We start from the raw sequence: 21,239 nt of genomic DNA on the forward strand, positions 1-21,239 counted from the left end.
AATCCCATGTAATTCCGCACATTTTGGTTATTTACACGACACTGTAGGTCTAAGGAGAGGCGGCGGCGGATTTGCAAATGAGTGTTTTGCAAATTAAAAGTGTCCAGTGTTTATAGATATAAGAAGATGTGGTATGAGTGCCAATGAGACAACTCTCCATCCAAGTAAAAATTTATAAAAGTAAACCATTATAGGTCACAGTACGCTCTTCAACACGGAGCCTTGGCTCACACCGAACCGTAAGCTATAAAGGGCCCCAAAAAATTACTAGTGTAAAACCATTCAAACGGGAAAACCAACGGTCTATATAAAAAAACGAGAAACGAGAAACACTTATGAACCAAATCAACAAACGACAACTACTGAACATCAGCATGTTCTTGAGGGGTATTTGCGAAAAATACCAGTCTTGAGAATGAATTTCCCTCGCCTTACGGCTCGCGAAATTTAACATTCTCTCGACTGGTATTTTTCGCAAATACCCCTCCTTAACATGATATATCTGTGCAAAACACCACAACTCATGTTTGAAATAGATAGATTAAAAAAATCTTTAGAAATGAAATATCAGGATAATATTGTGTATATAATTCTTATCAATGTCTATTATTTAAATAGCAGTACTGTGTACTTACAAAAAACGTGAAAACATTGCCTTTTGTGGTACAAAAATATGCACACTTGAATACGCTTTCGGATTCAACGGCGTGTGTACTGTCTGGAAAATATTGGTTTAAAGTTCGTTTTGTATCGTTAATTGTAACCATATTAACTGATACGTCCAAGCAACCTGAAAAATAAATACACAGATGCATGTGACGTACAAATGTAAAACGTAGCAAGGTTTACAGGTTGTTTAAAAAATAAATAAATCAATTTTCAGTTTAAGAAGGCGTTTACGGTAAAAAAAAAATTACAATCTACAAGGATTTTAATGCTTACAGATGATAATCAGCAAAACATGTGATATGATATATTCGACATTTTGTGGTGGATACAATTATGACTTGTAATATTATGTTTAGCTTTGTGTTGAATACCTCATTGTGACTTTGAGATGAAGAACAGCAATAAAAGCGCTGTCACTTCCCTTTTTGTGTTTTTGCAGTACATGTACTGATTTTGTGTCATGAGTGGATCCCCTATATCCTTTCTTCTCTATCAGATACGGATGTGGTTATGTAAAAAAAATTTTAAACAATATTTTTGGTTATACGTTAGCTCTATTTAGGTTTGAATGTTTTCTACATTTTTTAAAGCGCATTTGACACAGTATGACGATCAGCACTTTGGTTGTTTGATAAAAAGACCATAAACCCACTAATTCATGGTATGGTATCAATATTTCTGACCTGACACTACGTACTTTTTATTGCTTAATTCTTTAGAATTTAATATGCAATGTTTCGGGTTCTTTCGGGAGTATTCCCAGGTAAACCCTCATCAGAGGCCGACCTTTAGCTATTTATTTCGTATCTAGTATCATAGATAGATGTGTGTCTGTTTCATAACAGTTTTTTTTATTTAATTTATTAACTACACGTGCATATAGGTCTACGTTGTAGCTAGTCTTTTTACAGACTAAAGAAACTGACCAAGTAGATCAGCACCTTTGGTTAATTATTCATATATATAATGAAAAGACTTATTGTCTTTATTCTCGTAATCTAATCTATCATAAATCTACACGAGATCTAATAGTTAGTAGTTATCAGTGCTATACTGTTGAATTCACACTAGACTGCCGTGTATGTTTTAACACCTATTTGATAATATACCAATGTCTCCATGTTTAACAATTGAAGAGGTTTGTGTAGATACCATGTCGGGTCTATGCATGAATATAACAGGAACCATTCTGTTTTCCCTTGTACGTGATCTCTTGAAATAAATCGACATCACGTCTTTTTACATCTGTTTCACAGTATAATGATTGTATACTAAAGCCTCTCGTGGTGGGGTATTGTGAATCAATGTCTTCGGCTTAATGATTAATTATCATGTTGCCAATATTCTTATTGTTTTTTAAACCAATATCTGGTTTGGATTTAGATAGTTTGTTTTTTTTTTTTTTTTTTTTTTTTTTTTGGCAATCGGATCTTTCCGAATTATATACCAAATTTTGTTATTACCGTGTTAAGATATTCAAGATATTTCTGCCACTTGTTTTCTAATATTTGGTTTCTTTCGAAGTTGCTGTCTGCATCTATGCTAACTCAGCCTAAGTGTATTTGTTAGGGAGGAATCCGCAAGACATTTACACTTAAGACCGTATTTATACGTTTATCTTATAAGTACATGTTGCTATTGATTCTAAGAATTCTCGTACCTTCAGAAGGAATGAAAACAATGTACTATTTCAAATAGTTGTTCACTTTGTTCACCTTCTTCATTAAATATATTAAATCCATCAATTCTCATTCTCTAGTGGAATTTAATTTATTTTCGTAGGGTATTTCTCTGTTTTATGTCTATAATTATGGTTAAATATAGCAATATCAGATATTTCCAGGGAGGCAACTCTGCCCATTGAAACGCCAACGATCTGTTGCTAGTATAATAGTATTACTTTCGTTGTTCATTGACAATCATATTTATTTGTTATTAGTTTCCATGTAACCTTCAACGGCTTGACATAATAATTATTATCGATATTAGTTGCTTAACGTCCTGTTGCCAATATTTCATGTATGTTTAGGACTGTGATATAGTGATGACATAAGGTTGTTTGCTAGTATAATAGTATAACTTCCATAGTTCGTTGACAATCATATTAGTTGTAGTTAGTTTCCATGCTACCTTCTAAGGTTTGACATGATACAGCGATAAATTAACGATTTATGGTTTTTGGTTGCTTAGCATCCAGTGGCAAATATTTCATGTATGTTGAGGAATATGATATAGTGATGACATAAGGTTGTTTGCTAGTATAATTGTATAACTTCCATAGTTCATTGACAATCATATTAATTTGTAGTTAGTTTCCATGCTACCTAGTAAGGTTTGACATGATATAGCGATAAATTAAAGATTTTAAGCTGCTAAGCATCCAGTGGCAAATATTTCATGTATGTTTAGGACTATGATATAGTGATGACATAAGGTTGTTTGCTAGTATAATAGTACAACTTCCATAGTTCATTGACAATCATATTAGTTTGTAGTAAGTTTCCATGCTACCTTCTAAGGTTTGACACGATACAGCGATGAATTATTGATTGTGGTTACTTAAAGTCCAGTGACAAATATTTCATGTATGTTTTAGACGATGATATATATAGTGATAACATAAGGTTGTTTGCTAGTATAATAGTATAACTTCCATAGTTCATTGACAATCATATTAGTTTGTAGTCAGTTTTCATGATACCTTCTAAGGTTTGACATGATACAGCATCCAGTGGCAAATATACCATGTATGTTTAGGACTATGATATAGTGATGACATAAGGTTGCTTGCTAGTATAATAGTATAACTTCCATAGTTCATTGACAATCATATTGGTTTGTAGTTAGTTTCCATGCTACCTATTAAGGTTTGACATGATATAGCGATAAATTATTTTTTTGTTTTTGTTTTTTTTTGTTTTTTTGTTTTATATGTTTTATAAAAAAAGACCATAAACCCACTATATTTATCATAGTTCTAAACGTACATGAAATATTTGCCACTGGATGCTAAGCAACCAACAAACTTTAAGTTATCGCTGTATCATGTCAAACCTTAGAAGGTATCATGAAAACTAACTACAAACTAATATGATTGTCAATGATCTATGGAAGTTATACTATTATACTAGCAAACAACCTTATGTCATCACTATATCATCGTCCTAAACATACATGAAATATTTGCCACTGGATGCTAAGCAACCAACAATGGTTAATTTATCGCTATATCATGTCAAACCTTAGAAGGTATCATGAAAACTAACTACAAACTAATATGATTGTCAATGATCTATGGAAGTTATACTATTATACTAGCAAACAACCTTATGTCATCACTATATCATAGTCCTAAACATACATGAAATATTTGCCACTGGATGCTAAGCAACCAACAAACTTTAATTTATCGCTGTATCATGTCAAACCTTCGAAGGTATCATGAAAACTAACTACAAACTAATATGATTGTCAATGATCTATGGAAGTTATACTATTATACTAGCAAACAACCTTATGTCATCACTATATCATAGTCCTAAACATACATGAAATATTTGCCACTGGATGCTAAGCAACCAACAATGGTTAATTTATCGCTATATCATGTCAAACCTTAGAAGGTAGCATGGAAGCTAACTACAAACTAATATGATTGTCAATGAACTATGGAAGTTATACTATTATACTAGCAAGCAACCTTATGTCATCACTATATCATAGTCCTAAACATACATGGTATATTTGCCACTGGATGCTGTATCGTGTCAAACCTTAGAAGGTATCATGAAAACTGACTACAAACTAATATGATTGTCAATGAACTATGGAAGTTATACTATTATACTAGCAAACAACCTTATGTTATCACTATATATATCATCGTCTAAAACATACATGAAATATTTGTCACTGGACTTTAAGTAACCACAATCAATAATTCATCGCTGTATCGTGTCAAACCTTAGAAGGTAGCATAGAAACTAACTACAAACTAATATGATTGTCAATGAACTATGGAAGTTATACTATTATACTAGCAAACAACCTTATGTCATCACTATATCATAGTCCTAAACATACATGAAATATTTGCCACTGGAGGCTAAGCAACCAACAATCTTTAATCTATCGCTGTATCATGCCAAACCTTAGAAGGTAGCATGGAAACTTACTACAAACTAATATGATTGTCAATGAACTATGGAAGTTGTACTATTATACTAGCAAACAACCTTATGTCATCCCTATATCATAGTCCTAAACATACATGAAATATTTGCCACTGGATGCTTAGCAGCTTAAAATCTTTAATTTATCGCTATATCATGTCAAACCTTACTAGGTAGCATGGAAACTAACTACAAATTAATATGATTGTCAATGAACTATGGAAGTTATACAATTATACTAGCAAACAACCTTATGTCATCACTATATCATATTCCTCAACATACATGAAATATTTGCCACTGGATGCTAAGCAACCAAAAACCATAAATCGTTAATTTATCGCTGTATCATGTCAAACCTTAGAAGGTAGCATGGAAACTAACTACAACTAATATGATTGTCAACGAACTATGGAAGTTATACTATTATACTAGCAAACAACCTTATGTCATCACTATATCATATTCCTTAACATACATGAAATATTTGCCACTGGATGCTAAGCAACCAAAAACCATAAATCGTTAATTTATCGCTGTATCATGTCAAACCTTAGAAGGTAGCATGGAAACTAACTACAACTAATATGATTGTCAACGAACTATGGAAGTTATACTATTATACTAGCAAACAACCTTATGTCATCACTATATCACAGTCCTAAACATACATGAAATATTGGCAACAGGACGTTAAGCAACTAATATCGATAATAATTATTATGTCAAGCCGTTGAAGGTTACATGGAAACTAATAACAAATACATATGATTGTCAATGAACAACGAAAGTAATACTATTATACTAGCAACAGATCGTTGGCGTTTCAATGGGCAGAGTTGCCTCCCTGGAAATATCTGATCTTGCTATATTTAACCATAATTATAGACATAAAACAGAGAAATACCCTACGAAAATAATATTAAATTCCACTAAAGAATGAGAATTGATGGATTTAATATATTTAATGAAGAAGGTGAACAAAGTGAACAACTATTTGAAATAGTACATTGTTTTCATTCCTTCTGAAGGTACGAGAATTCTTAGAATCAATAGCAACATGTACTAATAAGATAAACGTATAAATACGGTCATAAGTGTAAATGTCTTGCGAATTCCTACCTAACAAATACACTTAGGCTGAGTTAGCATAGATACAGACAGCAACTTCGAAAGAAACCAAATATTAGAAAACAAGTGGCAGAAATATCTTGAATATCTTAACACGGTAATTACAAAATTTGGTATATAATTCGGAAAGATCCGATTGCCAAAAAAAAAATAAATAAAAAACAAAACAAAAAAACTAAAAAAAAAAAAACAAACTATCTAAATCCAAACCAGATATTGGTTTAAAAAACAATAAGAATATTGGCAACATGATAATTAATCATTAAGCCGAAGACATTGATTCACAATACCCCACCACGGGAGGCTTTAGTATACAATCATTATACTGTGAAACAGATGTAAAAAGACGTGATGCCGATTTATTTCAAGAGATCACGTACAAGGGAAAACAGAATGGTTCCTGTTATATTCATGCATAGACCTGACATGGTATCTACACAAACCTCTTCAATTGTTAAACATGGAGACATTGGTATATTATCAAATAGGTGTTAAAACATACACGGCAGTCTAGTGTGAATTCAACAGTATAGCACTGATAACTACTAACTATTAGATCTCGTGTAGATTTATGATAGATTAGATTACGAGAATAAAGACAATAAGTCTTTTCATTATATATATGAATAATTAACCAAAGGTGCTGATCTACTTGGTCAGTTTCTTTAGTCTGTAAAAAGACTAGCTACAACGTAGACCTATATGCACGTGTAGTTAATAAATTAAATAAAAAAAACTGTTATGAAACAGACACACATCTATCTATGATACTAGATACGAAATAAATAGCTAAAGGTCGGCCTCTGATGAGGGTTTACCTGGGAATACTCCCGAAAGAACCCGAAACATTGCATATTAAATTCTAAAGAATTAAGCAATAAAAAGTACGTAGTGTCAGGTCAGAAATATTGATACCATACCATGAATAAGTGGGTTATGGTCTTTTTATAAAACAATTTGATACGGTGAATATTTCACTAGTTGTGATCTCACCCGTTGAATCAGGTTCTATTTAATTATAGAATTTTTGATCCTTATTTATGCTATGGTACGACGTATTTCTGATCGAGAAACTACGTACGACACTATACTATATGTACAATGTAATAGTATACAATTCTATATGTATATACATGTAATACTGTACATCTTTCTTTATGTATATAACACTGTACATCTTATACAATATACATGTAACTAATTATGTAAATAACATAGATCTACTATATAGCTATCACTATTTACATATGAAACAAAGATATACCTGAAACAATAAAGTAATGAATAAAAATAAAATAAAATAATACAGAAACAAAATGTATGCATATAACATACAAGACACTGATATATATATATATATATATATATATATTGGAAAATGATACCGAATCATATTTGACTGAAACATGGAAGTTAAACTATTATACTAGCAAACAACCTTATGTCAACATAGTCCTTAAACATACTTGAAATATTTGCAATTGGACGTATAGCAATCAACAATCAATAATTCATCACTAAGTTAAACCTAAGAAGGTAACATGGAAAATAATTTACAAACTGATATGATTGTAAATGAACTAGCTAAGGGAAGTTATACTATTAAACTAGCAAACAACCTTATGTTATCACTATATATATCATCGTCTAAAAAATACATGTAATATTTGTCACTGGACTTTAAGTAACCACAATCAATAATTCATCGCTGTATCGTGTCAAACCTTACAAGGTAGCATGGAAACTAACTACAAACTAATATGATTGTCAATGAACTATGGAAGTTATACTATTATACTAGCAAACAACCTTGTTTCACCACTGTATGTATCATAGTTCTAAACATACATGAAATATTTGCCACTGGATGCTAAGCATCAACAAATCTTTAATTCATCGCTGAATCCTGTCAAACCTCAGAAGGTAGCATGGAAACTAACTACAAACTAATATGATTGTCAATGAACTATTGAAGTAATACTATTATACTAGCAAACAACCTTATGTCATCACTATCTCATAGTCCTAAACATACATGAAATATTTGCCACTGGATGCTAAGCAACCAACAAATCTTTAATTCATCGCTGTATCATGCCAAACCTTAGAAGATAGCATAAAAACTAACTACAAACTAATATGATTGTCAATGAACTATGGAAGTTATACTTTTATACTAGCAAACAACCTTATGTCATCACTATATCATAGTCCTAAACATACATGAAATATTTGCCACTAGATGCTTAGCAACCAACAAATCTTTAGTTCATCGCTGTTTCATGTCAAACCTTAGAAGGTAGCATGGAAACTAATTACAATAATATGATTGTCAATGAACTATGGAAGTTATACTATTATACTAGCAAACAACCTTGTTCCACCACTATATGTATCATATTTCTAAACATACATGAAATATTTGCCACTGGATGCTAAGCAACCAACAAATCTTCAATTCATCACTATTTCATGTCAAACCTTAGAAGGTAGCATGAAAATTAACTACAAACTAATATGATTGTCAATGAACTATGGAGGTCATACTATTATACTAGCAAACATCCTTGTTTCACCACTATATGTATCATAGTTCTAAACGTACATGAAATATTTGCCACTGGATGCTAAGCAACCAACAAACTTTAATTTATCGCTGTATCATGTCAAACCTTAGAAGGTATCATGAAAACTAACTACAAACTAATATGATTGTCAATGATCTATGGAAGATATACTATTATACTAGCAAACAACCTTATGTCATCACTATATCATAGTCCTAAACATACATGAAATATTTGCCACTGGATGCTAAGCAACCAACAATGGTTAATTTATCGCTATATCATGTCAAACCTTAGAAGGTAGCATGGAAACTAACTACAAACTAATATGATTGTCAATGAACTATGGAAGTTATACTATTATACTAGCAAGCAACCTTATGTCATCACTATATCATAGTCCTAAACATACATGGTATATTTGCCACTGGATGCTGTATCATGTCAAACCTTAGAAGGTATCATGAAAACTGACTACAAACTAATATGATTGTCAATGAACTATGGAAGTTATACTATTATACTAGCAAACAACCTTATGTTATCACTATATATATCATCGTCTAAAACATACATGAAATATTTGTCACTGGACTTTAAGTAACCACAATCAATAATTCATCGCTGTATCGTGTCAAACCTTAGAAGGAAGCATGAAAACTAACTACAAACTAATATGATTGTCAATGAACTATGGAAGTTATACTATTATACTAGCAAACAACCTTATGTCATCACTATATCATAGTCCTAAACATACATGAAATATTTGCCACTGGAGGCTAAGCAACCAACAATCTTTAATCTATCGCTGTATCAAGCCAAACCTTAGAAGGTAGCATGGAAACTTACTACAAACTAATATGATTGTCAATGAACTATGGAAGTTGTACTATTATACTAGCAAACAACCTTATGTCATCACTATATCATAGTCCTAAACATACATGAAATATTTGCCACTGGATGCTAAGCAACCAACAAATCTTCAATTCATCGCTGTATCATGTCAAACCTTAGAAGGTAGCATGAAAACTAACTACAAACTGATATGATTGTCAATGAACTATGGAAGTTATACTTTTATACTAGCAAACAACCTTATGTCATCACTATATCATAGTCCTAAACATACATGAAATATTTGCCACTGGATGCTTAGCAACCAACAAATCTTTAGTTCATCGCTGTTTCATGTCAAACCTTAGAAGGTAGCATGGAAACTAATTACAATAATATGATTGTCAATGAACTATGGAAGTTATACTATTATACTAGCAAACAACCTTGTTCCACCACTATATGTATCATATTTCTAAACATACATGAAATATTTGCCACTGGATTCTAAGCAACCAACAAATCTTCAATTCATCACTATTTCATGTCAAACCTTAGAAGGTAGCATGAAAATTAACTACAAACTAATATGATTGTCAATGAACTATGGAAGTTATACTATTATACTAGCAAACATCCTTGTTTCACCACTATATGTATCATAGTTCTAAACGTACATGAAATATTTGCCACTGGATTCTAAGCAACCAACAAACTTTAATTTATCGCTGTATCATGTCAAACCTTAGAAGGTATCATGAAAACTAACTACAAACTAATATGATTGTCAATGATCTATGGAAGTTATACTAATATACTAGCAAACAACCTTATGTCATCACTATATCATAGTCCTAAACATACATGAAATATTTGCCACTGGATGCTAAGCAACCAACAATCGTTAATTTATCGCTATATCATGTCAAACCTTAGAAGGAAGCATGGAAACTAACTACAAACTAATATGATTGTCAATGAACTATGGAAGTTATACTATTATACTAGCAAACAACCTTATGTTATCACTATATATATCATCGTCTAAAACATACATGAAATATTTGTCACTGGACTTTAAGTAACCACAATCAATAATTCATCGCTGTATCGTGTCAAACCTTAGAAGGTAGCATGGAAACTAACTACAAACTAATATGATTGTCAATGAACTATGGAAGTTATACTATTATACTAGCAAACAACCTTATGTCATCACTATATCATAGTCCTAAACATACATGAAATATTTGCCACTGGAGGCTAAGCAACCAACAATCTTTAATCTATCGCTGCATCATGCCAAACCTTAGAAGGTAGCATGGAAACTTACTACAAACTAATATGATTGTCAATGAACTATGGAAGTTGTACTATTATACTTGCAAACAACCTTATGTCATCACTATATCATAGTCCTAAACATACATGAAATATTTGCCACTGGATGCTAAGCAACCAACAAATCTTCAATTCATCGCTGTATCATGTCAAACCTTAGAAGGTAGCATGAAAACTAACTACAAACTGATATGATTGTCAATGAACTATGGAAGTTATACTTTTATACTAGCAAACAACCTTATGTCATCACTATATCATAGTCCTAAACATACATGAAATATTTGCCACTGGATGCTTAGCAACCAACAAATCTTTAGTTCATCGCTGTTTCATGTCAAACTTTAGAAGGTAGCATGGAAACTAATTACAATAATATGATTGTCAATGAACTATGGAAGTTATACTATTATACTAGCAAACAACCTTGTTCCACCACTATATGTATCATATTTCTAAACATACATGAAATATTTGCCACTGGATTCTAAGCAACCAACAAATCTTCAATTCATCACTATTTCATGTCAAACCTTAGAAGGTAGCATGAAAATTAACTACAAACTAATATGATTGTCAATGAACTATGGAAGTTATACTATTATACTAGCAAACATCCTTGTTTCACCACTATATGTATCATAGTTCTAAACGTACATGAAATATTTGCCACTGGATTCTAAGCAACCAACAAACTTTAATTTATCGCTGTATCATGTCAAACCTTAGAAGGTATCATGAAAACTAACTACAAACTAATATGATTGTCAATGATCTATGGAAGTTATACTAATATACTAGCAAACAACCTTATGTCATCATTATATCATAGTCCTAAACATACATGAAATATTTGCCACTGGATGCTAAGCAACCAACAATCGTTAATTTATCGCTATATCATGTCAAACCTTAGAAGGAAGCATGGAAATAACTACAAACTAATATGATTGTCAATGAACTATGGAAGTTATACTATTATACTAGCAAGCAACCTTATGTCATCACTATATCATAGTCCTAAACATACATAGTATATTTGCCACTGGATGCTGTATCATGTCAAACCTTAGAAGGTATCATGAAAACTGACAACAAACTAATATGATTGTCAATGAACTATGGAAGTTATACTATTATACTAGCAAACAACCTTATGTTATCACTATATATATCATCGTCTAAAACATACATGAAATATTTGTCACTGGACTTTAAGTAACCACAATCAATAATTCATCGCTGTATCGTGTCAAACCTTAGAAGGTAGCATGGAAACTAACTACAAACTAATATGATTGTCAATGAACTATGGAAGTTATACTATTATACTAGCAAACAACCTTATGTCATCACTATATCATAGTCCTAAACATACATGAAATATTTGCCACTGGAGGCTAAGCAACCAACAATCTTTAATCTATCGCTGTATCATGCCAAACCTTAGAAGGTAGCATGGAAACTTACTACAAACTAATATGATTGTCAATGAACTATGGAAGTTATACTATTATACTAGCAAACAACCTTATGTCATCACTATATCATAGTCCTAAACATACATGAAATATTTGCCACTGGATGCTTAGCAGCTTAAAATCTTTAATTTATCGCTATATCATGTCAAACCTTACAAGGTAGCATGGAAACTAACTACAAATTAATATGATTGTCAATGAACTATGGAAGTTATACTATTATACTAGCAAACAACCTTATGTCATCACTATATCATATTCCTTGACATACATGAAATATTTGCCACTGGATGCTAAGCAACCAAAAACCATAAATCGTTAATTTAGAAGGTAGCATGGAAACTAACTACAACTAATATGATTGTCAACGAACTATGGAAGTTATACTATTATACTAGCAAACAACCTTATGTCATCACTATATCACAGTCCTAAACATACATGAAATATTGGCAACAGGACGTTAAGCAACTAATATCGATAATAATTATTATGTCAAGCCGTTGAAGGTTACATGGAAACTAATAACAAATAAATATGATTGTCAATGAACAACGAAAGTAATACTATTATACTAGCAACAGATCGTTGGCGTTTCAATGGGCAGAGTTGCCTCCCTGGAAATATCTGATATTGCTATATTTAACCATAATTATAGACATAAAACAGAGAAATACCCTACGAAAATAATATTAAATTCCACTAAAGAATGAGAATTGATGGATTTAATATATTTAATGAAGAAGGTGAACAGAGTGAACAACTATTTGAAATAGTACATTGTTTTCATTCCTTCTGAAGGTACGAGAATTCTTAGAATCAATAGCAACATGTACTTATAAGATAAACGTATATATACGGTCTAAAGTGTAAATGTCTTGCGGATTCCTCCCTAACAAATACACTTAGGCTGAGTTAGCATAGATGCAGACAGCAACTTCGTATATAATTCGGAAAGATCCGATTGCCCCCCCCCCAAAAAAAAACAAAAAAAAAAAAAAAAAAACTAAAAAAACAAAAAAAACAAACTATCTAAATCCAAACCAGATATTGGTTTAAAAAACAATAAGAATATTGGCAACATGATAATTAATCATTAAGCCGAAGACATTGATTCACAATACCCCACCACTGGAGGCTTTATTATACAATCATTATACTGTGAAACAGATGTAAAAAGACGTGATGCCGATTTATTTCAAGAGATCACGTACAAGGGAAAACAGAATGGTACCTGTTATATTCATGCATAGACCCGACATGGTATCTACACAAACCTCTTCAATTGTTAAACATGGAGACATTGGTATATTATCAAATAGGTGTTAAAACATACACGGCAGTCTAGTGTGAATTCAACAGTATAGCACTGATAACTACTAACTATTAGATCTCGTGTAGATTTATGATAGATTAGATTACGAGAATAAAGACAATAAGTCTTTTCATTATATATATGAATAATTAACCAAAGGTGCTGATCTACTTGGTCAGTTCTTTAGTCTGTAAAAAGACTAGCTACAACGTAGACCTATATGCACGTGTAGTTAATAAATTAAATAAAAAAAACTGTTATGAAACAGACACACATCTATCTATGATACTAGATACGAAATAAATAGCTAAAGGTCGGCCTCTGATGAGGGTTTACCTGGGAATACTCCCGAAAGAACCCGAAACATTGCATATTAAATTCTAAAGAATTAAGCAATAAAAAGTACGTAGTGTCAGGTCAGAAATATTGATACCATACCATGAATAAGTGGGTTTATGGTCTTTTTATAAAACAAGGATCCCCTATATCCTTTCTTCTCTATCAGATACGGATGTGGTTATGTAAAAAACATTTTAAACAATATTTTTGGTTATACGTTAGCTCTATTTAGGTTTGAATGTTTTCTACATTTTTTAAAGCGCATTTGACACAGTATGACGATCAGCACTTTGGTTAAACCTGGAACAAATAAATATAATTGTGAAATGTTTTACTGTAGTTTATACTATGTATCATAATATAAAGACATGTATAAGAACATGTAATGAAGTCTCTGGGTTTAATTTTAACTTTTTAGAAAGTGAGTTTAAGCAAGGTGATCATTTGTATCCCCTTTTTTGGAGAAAAAAAATAACATACTGCTTTTAATGATTGATACATTTTTGTGGTTTAACGCTTCTTTCAGCATTAATTGCTTTTCCGTGGCGGTCAGTTATTATTGGTAGATAATGCCAGTGTGCCCGGACAAAACTACCGACCTTCGGAAAAAAAATGGCAATTCTAGTCAATTTTAATGAAACTTCAGAGTGACTACACAGAAAAGAACAGTTATGCGATTATGGAAGTTGAAAATCGATACAAATCTGTTGAATAGTTTGTTTACAGGCGTTTATACCACATCTCGTATTTTTGATTCATAAAACTAGTTGTTATACTTAGTAAAAGAGATAAAAAAAAACATTATATAAACTTTACGATTGATGGACAAAATATGGAAGTAATTTCAGAATTTTCTGAATTATAAAGGATGTTTTTGCATTCAAAAAAGATACTGTTAAGACAAGCTATTGTAGATATCTATGAACATGCTTTCAATACGAGAATTTAGAAAAAAGCTGATTCCTACTGAAATGCATTTGAAATTTTGTGACCGTCTTTCTGCACCTGTATGACTTACATTGTATATTTGTAGTTTGAAATTTTTAGAATAAAAATGGAATAGAAAAATTAAATCTCTGAATTGTAAAAAAAAAATCACGCACGCAACGGTACACCAAGTTTAATGGTATGTGGCGAAGTTTAACTATTTAAAACATCAAACGAAAAGATTTTGTTTTGAAACAGTTTAGTAATCAATGATAACGATTGTCCTCCATATTATACAGATTGACATTAAATACAAGTAACTGTGGTTTATTCTTCTCAACTTCAGTGGATTTTATTTTATATGTTTTTAAAAATTATCTTGGATGATTGAGGTCTAAAATTATCTGAAATATGATCAAATTACAAATGACAGATTGCTATTAAAATATAACAAAACAGCTGCAGTTCATAGAAGATCATTATATATTCAAGAATGGTTTCTCATATGAATAATTCTTCCAGGGTTGAGTTAATATATTCTTTAATACTTAAACAAGAATTCCAACTGGAGTCTTATTTGTTTAAATTGAACTCGAATTATTTAGAATTCATATTTCAAAACTCTTATTTTTTCAAACATTTTCCAGAAACTGGAGATGATCTTGAATACAGAGACGCTCAACAAAAAATGGTCATGAAATATATAGTCACTGACTTTAAAAAGCCTTTAGAAATGCCAAATACCTCAACATTCGCACTAAAATACATGCCTTCTTGCAAGCTTGTTTTAAATTTTCGAATTGTATAAATGATTTCATTCACTGCTTGATTCATAATATCTCAAGGTAATCTTGATACCTTAAAAAAAGGAAGATACACCTTTTTCATTTCAGGCGTCCGAAGCATTTTTCTGTATTAACCGTTATCAGGAATGATCAAAGACGAATATTTGAAAGCCAAGGATGTACATATATAAAAACAGAAACAGCTGAAGAGATATATGATCAAAAAAGGACAAAAATGACAAATCCATATAAGGTGAAACTTTAGTTTCTGAATAATTTCTAAAATTGTGAGAAGCGGAACGACATATCCTTTACTTTAGTTAATATGGCGATGTTATTCTCATAGAGTAAAAATTTTCAGGCGATTCGATTTGCGTGGAATTTTTAGTTTTCACAGTTACTCAACTTCGTATTTTATTTGGACATTCAACTGGCGAGTCTTATGCAGACGAAACGCGCGTTTGGCGTACAAACAAAAGTTTGGTATACATTAGATTTAATTTTTGTTTATATGACTCTAAATTGTAATAATTGAACAAACGTGACATTACTAGTGTCACATCAATTAGATCTGGTATAATTTGTATTTTGAATTTTAAGATAACTATTTAATCAATTTCGGATAATTGTCCATTGATTATCAATCGCAATAATAAATGCACGCAATGTGTTCTGAATTTACAGTGTTTTCTTCAGTTACAATCAGTGAACTAATACAGTAACAAAATTCTAATAAAATATCTACAGTTATTGATGTGTGTATTTTTTTTTAATGAAAGAATGTCAAATTACCATAAAAAGATGTCCAATCTGATTTTAGATTCCGTGACGAAGTCCATGCGGTAAAGATTTCGGGTAACTCAGTTAAATCTCTCTTCGTGTGCATGATGTTGCCGATAGAATAAACATTGCAGAGTTTCTGTGCATCCTTCCATGTTACTGTGTAAAAGAATCATGTATTAAGTACGATTCATATACAAAGCTTATTTTGACTATTACATACGGCACACTTATACAAAAAACGAGATGTGGTGTGATTGCCAATAAGACAACTATCCAACAGAGACCAGAGGACGACGGTGTACATGAAAACAACTATTATAGGTCATCGTACGATCTTACGACCTTCAAAAATTAAATGTGGCTTCTTAAACCGCTTCTGTGAATACAAATGTCCTACATCATTCTTTAAATCTTTAAAAACTAAGTAATTTACGAGAGAAAAATATCTATCAGAATCACCAAACCACATTTCCAACAAATCGAATCATCTGATAACGGAATAGACAAAATGAGTGCTTACTTAATCTTTTACGCAATTGACGAAAGACAGATGAATGAACGAGGATGATTTCTTTGGTCTTTTGATTGACATTAAGGTAAATATTCTTCAAACCTTATTCCATATGTTTGTACACAATGACACATGTATAAGTCTTCGTGAATAAACATAAAATAATTGCCACTTTTGGTCAAGAACCCAATTATCGATTAAGTATAGACTATTATACAATACATTAGAATTATCGTAGAAGAGAAAATATACTAACCTTTTGATGAATTGAGAAAGTATTTGGCAGATACAATATCAGCGTTTAGTAGTATAAAAATTTTCAAAGCTAAACCCCACATTTTTTTTTATTGTATAATGGTAAAGGAAATAATTGTAAAAAAATAATTATTTCCTGAAAATAAACGGATACAGATACTATATATATCGTTTAAAATGAAATAAAACAATGCAACTAACAATTACTCTTCACGTCCGTTTCAATTGAACTTTTTTTTGTATTTGCTCTGTCGTCAAACGAAACAAATGTTTTCCTCAAAAGAATCCGCGTGTTAAACCGGTTGAAGGAATTAGCCGCATAAACGAAAAGCTCAAATGAAACCATGTTCACGAACCATCTATACCGCATTGATAATGATTAAGTGTAACTTACTACTTCCATCTAGTTAAAAACAAAACGATGTGGTATGATTGCAAATGAGACAACATTCCAGCAGAGACCAAATATATAAAAAAAAAATGCAAGATTACCGTACGCTCTTCAACTACGAGCAAAACCAATACTTCAATGTAAACTATAAAAAGCCACGAAACGACAAACGTAAAACAATTCTAACGAGAAAACAAAACGGTCTGATTTATGTACAAACAATAAACGAAAAACAAATATGATATACAGCAATAAAAGAAAAGCACTGAATTACAGGCTCCTGACTTGGGGCATGCACATACAGAATGTGGCAGTGTTGAACATGTTTTCTGGTACCAAACCCTCCACATAACATTGAACAGTTGTGTAACAGTACAATATAAAAACAAACTATGCGGTATGGGTTTTGCTCATTGTTAAAGGCCGTACGGTTATTTTCTGGTTAAATTGTGGTCCCTAGTAGCGATGTGTCTCATTGGCAATCATACAACTCATATAAAGACCAAATGCACAAAGTACAGATCTGAGAGTACTCTCAGTTACTGAAAGCTAGTTGAAAGTCAATAACAACTAAATAAACTGATCTATAAAATAATTTTCTTAAATTCTACGTTGATAAATTTCATATAAGAAACTAAGGTTCCAACCCCTTCACGCAGAGTTGACATATGTCGAATTTATTTGTTTACGTATTAACCTAAAGCAGATACTGCATTACATTTAAGACTTAGTCATTACACATAGACTTAGAAACCTTGGTAAGGCACTTGTCATAATGGAACTTGCCGTTATCTTAAGCAATACGTAAAAAATACATTACCATGATAGGTTATTTAGGACGTGAAAAAGAACAAACAGTAATATTGTCAACACGTATTGACACAATTGCCGTTCCCTGTTACAGTATTTTTATCCGTAGGACTATAAATGCATTAATACGAAATATAGTTTAACGTGTATCGGGCTATTGTTGGCGTGTCAGTTTATTACGACAGCTAAAAACAAGATCGGCACAAAACAGAAAATTTCGGTGTTAGTGAAAAGGTTAAGTCATATTTACTCAAATCTCTTCCAGTAAGATATATTGAAACATATAGCCATATTTGTTTACAATCATTAATGAACTTTATCTTGGCGTCAGTATTTCAAATTGCATGAGTGTTTGACATACGGTATATTGATCATATATAGTCACGTACGTAGCATTATATCTTCCCAAAATGTTTTAGTCAGAAGTGAGATAAACATGAGAAACTACTTTATTCTGCAACTGTGTTATTACCACCATTCTTTCCACAGTAAAAGATAGCCTTCAGAAATATTGTGAAGAGGTATATTCCACCAGCCGTGTCAATTAGATGTAGATTCTTATAAATTCTATAGATATACTCCAAAATCTATAATCACAAGGTTTATAATTTTGGAGTATTATCAAAACCTCTACTCTTTACGCTACTATTCCCATGCTCAATTGAAAGATTAATAACAACATCCCACTAAACAAAAATTGGAAACGTCGATACAATTCCTTGTATAAGGTAACGAAAAATATTTGTGAAGAACCTCACGGATTCCCACATCAAATACACTGAAGATGAAATCATGAAAATGCTTGATTATCTTTATCGACAACATATTTGTTGACTTAGGTGAAATGATATTTCAGCAGTCATTTTGTATTTTTCAAAAGGTTCAAAATGTACACCACTAATAGCCGACTTGTTTTTGTACTGATATAAAGCAGTATTCATATAGAACCTCTTTACAGGCAAACAGTAAATCAATTGGCAAAGTTCACTTTCAGATACTTGTACTAGTATATTGAGGATGTTATGTTACTCAATTACCCACATTTCAATATCCTAGTAAACTTGAAATTACTACCGAATGTAGAAGGTCTGCTTTATATGATCAATATCTAGATATTGTCCTCAATATTATCACAGGTAGACGACTTTCAACTAGAATCTATGACAAACGTGAAGATTTCACTTTTCCATTTGTCAACTTTCTATTTCTCACCAATAACATACCTTCTCATCCATCATACGGCGTTTACATATCTTAGCTGATACGGTTCCTCGCACATTACACAAAAAAACTGCCCAAACAGAGACATGAGAAATAATGGCTGAAATCGACATAACATAAATTTTACTGTCGTCAACACGAATTGGTTCATTGATACGATGTGTTGGTGTTTCAAAAGAAGGAGGAAGATACCAAAGGGTTAGTCAAACTAACAAGTCAATTACGACCTGACAATGCCATGGTAAAAAACGAAAAACAACCAAAAGACAAACAACAGAATTCAAAACATGGCATACAAAAACTAAGAACTGAGCAGAACAAACTTCCAGGGGTGACCAATGTGTTCTGGAAGGTTAACTCACTAACGAAATGTTTTCGCGATCTTAGATCTTTAGATTCCAGAAAAGTCATTTGATCAGTAATTTTAACAAAAGTGTCCTGTTTCCGATTGTGACATTTGTACGCAGTGCGAATTCGCATGGCGAGTGATGCATGCATATCAGATGACGCTGGATATCCAGTCAACAAATCCGGTCCCTCTCTTTTGAAGTTCATGCGAATATCTGTTTCTGTTTGTTACCTTGATTTGTCCCTTTCTAATCGATGCACGAGTATTGAACATCGGTAAATTAATGTCGGCTTAATTCATTGCGCAGTCAAAAGCATCGACTGCATAAATATTTCTGATATACAGTCATTGGTCGTATTAAGCCTTGTTTGTGACGTTGACAATGTGTTTTTGTAGAGTGTTATTTGATTAAGACATCGTGAAAGACTGCAGGTTCATTGAATGTTAACGTCTTCCGAAACAAATAGGCTCTAAATCACAAACTTGCAGCAAATTAAAATTGAGAATGGAAATAGGGAATATGTCAAAGAGACAACAACCCGACCAAAGAGCAGGAAACATCCCAAGGCCACCAAAAGGTCTTCAACACAGCGAGAAAATCCCGCACCCGGAGGCGGGTTTCAGCTGGCAGAATAGTTAACAGAAGAAACTAAGCAAAACGACAATGATACATAAATTAACAAAGGACTACTAGCAGTTACTGACATGGCAGCTCCAGATCTCAATTAAACTGATTGAAAGAATTATGTCTTCATCATAAGAAAAACAAGCACCATCCCTTCCGTAAGGGGTTTAGTATCATAACCATCATAAAATATGTGAGAAGAACATAACCCGTATCATGCCAACAACTGGTTTTAGAATAAATGTGTTTATTTCCGATGCAAAGACACTATTAGTGAATCAATATTAATTCCAAAATAGGCCATCTTTAATGACCTGCCAACAGTATCGTAACTATATCCTTTCAGCAAATGCAGAAATGTCCTATATTCAATTCAGGATAACAATACAATTAAAGCGTTCGACAAAAAATAATATACGAATTAGTTGCAGTAGCTGTTGAAATGACATCCTACAGAAAAAAGAACCAGCTTGTATTATCTGAAAGGTACTATAAAGATTTACTTCCGTTAGAGATTTGTTTTTGTTTTGAATACTTGCAAGCAAAATACACTATACTGAACAAAATAAACCATTGTCTCTAGCAAGACTTTCAAAAAAATTTATCTATCCGTTATGCCGGCCAAATGTATGACTTACTGGTAAATTGGGTATCCATAGAAGCAAGCCGTACGGTTTACCATATCCAGATCTATCGTAGCTCGCTCATTCTTATAAGCATAACGAAA

General features: G+C 32.0%; 2 long non-coding RNA genes across 2 annotated transcripts; both read right to left on the minus strand.

Annotated features, from left to right (window-relative positions):
• Positions 1–641: 641 nt before the first annotated feature.
• Positions 642–17,208, minus strand: LOC127707805 (uncharacterized). Its single transcript, XR_007985019.1, has 3 exons — positions 17,118–17,208; positions 16,360–16,506; positions 642–790 (listed from the first exon to the last, which is right to left on the minus strand). It is a non-coding gene; the product is annotated as an uncharacterized LOC127707805 (long non-coding RNA).
• Positions 6,151–13,684, minus strand: LOC127707795 (uncharacterized). The gene is made up of 2 exons (XR_007985010.1): positions 13,436–13,684; positions 6,151–6,372 (listed from the first exon to the last, which is right to left on the minus strand). It is a non-coding gene; the product is annotated as an uncharacterized LOC127707795 (long non-coding RNA).
• Positions 17,209–21,239: the final 4,031 nt, after the last annotated feature.

The sequence above is a fragment of the Mytilus californianus genome, unplaced genomic scaffold (assembly GCF_021869535.1).
Source record: "Mytilus californianus isolate M0D057914Y unplaced genomic scaffold, xbMytCali1.0.p SCAF_7, whole genome shotgun sequence".
NCBI classification, from domain to species: domain Eukaryota; kingdom Metazoa; phylum Mollusca; class Bivalvia; order Mytilida; family Mytilidae; genus Mytilus; species Mytilus californianus.